The 4,452-nt window shown below is 46.0% G+C and overlaps 1 long non-coding RNA gene across 1 annotated transcript; it reads left to right on the forward strand.

Moving 5' to 3' along the window:
* Positions 1 to 3,525, forward strand: LOC307226442. The gene is made up of 3 exons (XR_013843424.1): positions 1 to 202; positions 1,315 to 1,676; positions 3,340 to 3,525. It is a non-coding gene; the product is annotated as an uncharacterized lncRNA (long non-coding RNA).
* The last annotated feature ends 927 nt before the right edge of the window (positions 3,526 to 4,452 follow it).

The following is a 4,452-nucleotide window of genomic DNA, read 5'->3' on the forward strand; positions in this document are numbered from 1 at the left end:
GCAAGATCTTGAATGACATCATCATCATAATCATTTACTTATTTACTTACGTACTTACTTACTTACTTACATACTTGTCCCTCACTCATCTGACTCCGTTGCCCCAGCCACTCTGGGTGGCTTCCAACACAATATAAGCACAAGAAAACATCAGACATTAAAAGCTTCCTGAAACATGACAGCCTTCGGATATCTATGGAAGGTCGTATAACTGTTTATCTCTTTGACATCTGACGGGAGGGTGTTCCGCAGGGCAGGTGCCGCTACCAAGAACGCCCTCTGCCTGGTTCCCTGCAACTTCACTTCTCACAATTGAGGGAACAGCCAGGAAGCCTTCAGAACTGGTGTCTGGGCTGAGTGATGGGGGTGGAGATGCTCCTTCAGGTATATCGGCCATTTAGGGCTTTAAAGGTCAGCACCAACACTTTGAATTGTGCTCAGAAACATACTGGGAGCCAGTGTAGGTCTTTTAGGACCAGTGTTATACGGTCCCAGCCCCTGCTCCCAGTCACCAGTCTGGCAGCTGCATTCTGGATTAGTTGTAGTTTCCGAGTCACCTTCAAAGGTAGCCCCATGTAGAGCACATTGCATTTGTCCAAGCGGGAGATAACCAGAACATGTACCACTCTGGTGAGACGGGTAGGTAGGGTCTCAGCTGGCGTACCAGATGGAAATGGTAGGCAGCTGCCCTGGAAACATAATTGACCTGCACTTGGTTCCCCATCTGTGGAAGCCTCTTCCCAGGGAAACTGGCTAAAAATACACCATCAGAGATGCTTCAGTGAAATGCATGCCTTCTTCCACCATAGCAATAGTGAAATTAAGTACGTAAACTCTGAGGAAGAAGCAGAACATGCCTACATTTTATACTGGAAATAGGGAAAAAGTTCTTAGTCGTGCTAAAAGGAAGCGGTGCCAAATCTTCTTGACATGGCGACATCCCGTTCTTAGGAGCGAAATGCAAAATAGCCCTTAGTCTGCTTAATGTACTAAAATTGAAAAGAGCCTATGAGAGATGAGACAGGCACCTTAGAAAACAGAATTTAAAAGGCAAAGCAATGCAGGGGAAACAAGAGACAAGCTCATTAAAAGTGTTCTATGAAAGCTTGGCTCCAGAAAACCCCCGTCTCCATCCAGTCCTGTCTGCCACCCAGTGTTAGCTGAAAACTTGTGATGTGTTGGCAAGTGATCTTTGAGTGAATCCCATTGAGCAGTATTCCGGACTCACTCCATTCCATACGCTGGGAAATTCCCCCTCCCCGCCCATTGAAAGCAGCCATTCATATGACTCAGGTTTCTCTTTCCTTTCTTTAGAACCAGAATTCAACATCATTAACAAGGAGATAGGCCTACATATGGAGAAAGAAGCAGTTGCCAGAGGGGAGACAAGCATTTCCTCTGCATCAGACTGGTTCTTGAATGAGTCAGCAAGCAGAGGATGAACTAGGGTTCCTCACCTCCAGCAAGTTCTCATCAATGGGAAATGTCCAGCTTTCATGCACGGTCTCGATTCCTTTGTTCCATGTGACCCCCATGCCTGGGATTGCGTGGGTGGCAACAGCCAGAGCCAAGCATCAGTTAGATGTGTGGAGGAACCCTTTTGTGGGTTTACTTCTTGACTTCAGGAGAAAGTTTCCCAACCATTGTTTTGCTGAGGAAGCTCTGCTGCACTGCAAGTGAGTCTGAAATGATTGCATTGAGATGCAAATGAAGTTTGCTTTGAATTTCTTTCGAAGAAATTCCACAGAACTGATGTGCAAAAGCTGCGTACCTGTGAATGGGTGGACTGCTAGCCTAGTAGTCATATAGAAAAGCCCTCACTGCAGTAGCTCCCAATTAGCTAAGTACTGCAGACCCCCTGTTTTCCAAAAGCCAAGCCATGGATCCCCTACTTTTGAAAATTTTGATGTCTCTATGGTAGTTTTTAGGGACACAGGTGGCGCTCTGGGTTAAACCACAGAGCCTAGGACTTGCCAATCAGAAGGTCGGAGGTTCAAATCCCCGTGACGGGGTGAGCTCCCATTGCTCAGTCCCAGCTCCTGCCAACCTAGCAGTTCAAAAGCACGTCAAAGTGCAAGTAGATAAATAGGTACCACTCCGGCGGGAAGGTAAACGGCGTTTCCGTGTGCTGCTCTGGTTCGCCAGAAGCGGCTTAGTCTTGCTGGCCACATGACCCGGAAGCTATACTCCGGCTCCCTTGGCCAGTAAAGTGAGATGAGCGCCACAACCCCAGAGCCGGTCATGACTGGACCTAATGGTCAGGGGTCCCTTTACCTTTTTATGGTAGTTTTTGTTATTTGAATGGTGCCACGGACCTCTTGGGTGGGTTATATGGACCCCCTGGGGCCTGTGGACCACCAGTTGGAAACCATTGCCTTATTGCACTCTTGCTCCGGTACAAGGATGTTGGAGAAGCCAGGCTGACAGCTCACATGGCTGGGTGTTGTGAACAAGTGGTCCCCCATGTGGATGCAGCCATTCCGCGCTGAGAGTATATGTACCTGTGTGCATGTACATAAACATCAAATCCAGGGCTGGCATTAGGAAACTGGGATAAGAAACACACAGAGCACATTGTCCAGATGTGTATAGTAAACTTTTAAAAATGGATTAAATGAATGGAAGTAGTGTAGAATAAAGTAAAATGGGCACCAGCGTTAAAAAAATTACAGTCATCGTACAAACTCCAAAGAGGAAGCTTAAAAAATGTCAAAGGTTAGTTCCTTTTGCTTGCTGCAGCAAAGTTCTTGGACACCCTGAGGGTGATAGATGCAAATTTGATCTGAGAGAAGTAGGAGGACATAAAAGACATCTGAATTGCCTATCAGATTTAGGAGATTTATGCAGATCTCAATGAAAGGAACAGAGGAGACCAAGAGTCACCAACTCAGCCTTTCCAGAGTCACAGGGACACTTGTGTCCATGGGAAGGGATTTTTAAAGATCTTCCGCCCTCTCACACTGTTGAGGGAAGGACATTTGGGCATACCCAGTGGTGTAGCGTGGGTTGTCAGCACCCGGGGCAAGGCAAGTAATTTGCGCCCCCTAACCCGTGGATTTGCGCCCCCTAACCCTAACCCCCAGATGTTGCGCCCGGTGCGGCCGGCCCCCCCTGCACCCCCCACGCTACGCCACTGGGCATACCAAAGGGCAACCATATTTCATTTGATTTATTCATCCTGCATTCACACTGTGCTGAAAAATTCTCTTTTGCTGAAAAAAGAAAATGGTTACAAGAGTCATCACAAGGTGCTGGTGAAATTCTCATGGGTGGGATGCAAAGGTTTTTGTCATGCTTATCTTTCTAGACAACAATCCCTGCACTCCCAAAATTCCATAGAAATCATCAAGTGCTTTGAGAATGAGGCAGACAAAATGGAAGCCTCTTTCCCGGAGGAAGAAGATTTCTGAGTAATTGAAGGGCAGATTTTGGCACAGTGCTATCCAATAGGGAGCAACCCGCAAGTCCCAGTTCGGACAACACCTAAAGCCAAACCTTGACTTAGCATGGCGCAGCAGGGAGAAGCAAAGTAGCTGTGAACACCTATTTGGGAGCCTGCCTGTGGCTTGGCCATTGTTGCAGACTACCCACCAGAATTTGTTCTAGTCTAGTGAACTGCCCTTAGATATTGTGATGAATATAAGTCTAATAAACAGATAAATAAAACAAATGGTTTTCTCTGGATTCTTCACATTTTTTGTTGCTGTACCTTTCTGATCCACTCCATCCAAATGATCTCCAGACACATGTGTAGTGCTATTACAAGATCTTGTAATTTCCCATGGCTTATTGCTAGTCTAAACACCCTCTCCCTTTGGGTTTTTTCTCTCACCCCTGTGAGATCGTCTTACTCCATATATCCCCACCAGACCGCTTTGATCTATGGAACTGGCACCATATAATACTTGTTCTGCATTTGGAGGAAATTGATCTTTTCGTGTGGCAGCACCCAGACTTTAGAACTTCCTGCCTATTGACATCAGCAGGTATCATCATTGTATTCATTTCAGCACCCGCTGAAAATATTTCTGGTTGTTGTTGTTTAGTTGTTTAGCCATGTCCGACTCTTCATGACCCCATGGAGCAGAGCACGCCAGGCACTCCTGTCTTCCACTGCCTCCCGCAGTTTGGTCAAACTCATGCTGGTAGCTTCGAGAACACTGTCCAACCATCTCGTCCTCTGTCGTCCCCTTCTCCTTGTGCCCTCCATCTTCCCCAACATCAGGGTCTTTTCCAGGGAGTCTTCTCTTCTCATGAGGTGGCCAAAGTATTAGGCAAGCATACCCAGATATGTAGAATGTTGACATGTGTTTTAATCCGTCTTTTTAAGTCTGCCCTTGATTTTAATTATTTTTTTTGTAAGTTTTATAGTAAATATTTGTTTTTTAACTCTGTTCACCAATACTTACATGGTTTTATTCTATTTGTAAAATGCTTTGAGGCTTTCTTTTT

The sequence above is a fragment of the Podarcis cretensis genome (assembly GCF_951804945.1).
Source record: "Podarcis cretensis genome assembly, chromosome: 11".
NCBI classification, from domain to species: Eukaryota; Metazoa; Chordata; class Lepidosauria; order Squamata; family Lacertidae; genus Podarcis; species Podarcis cretensis.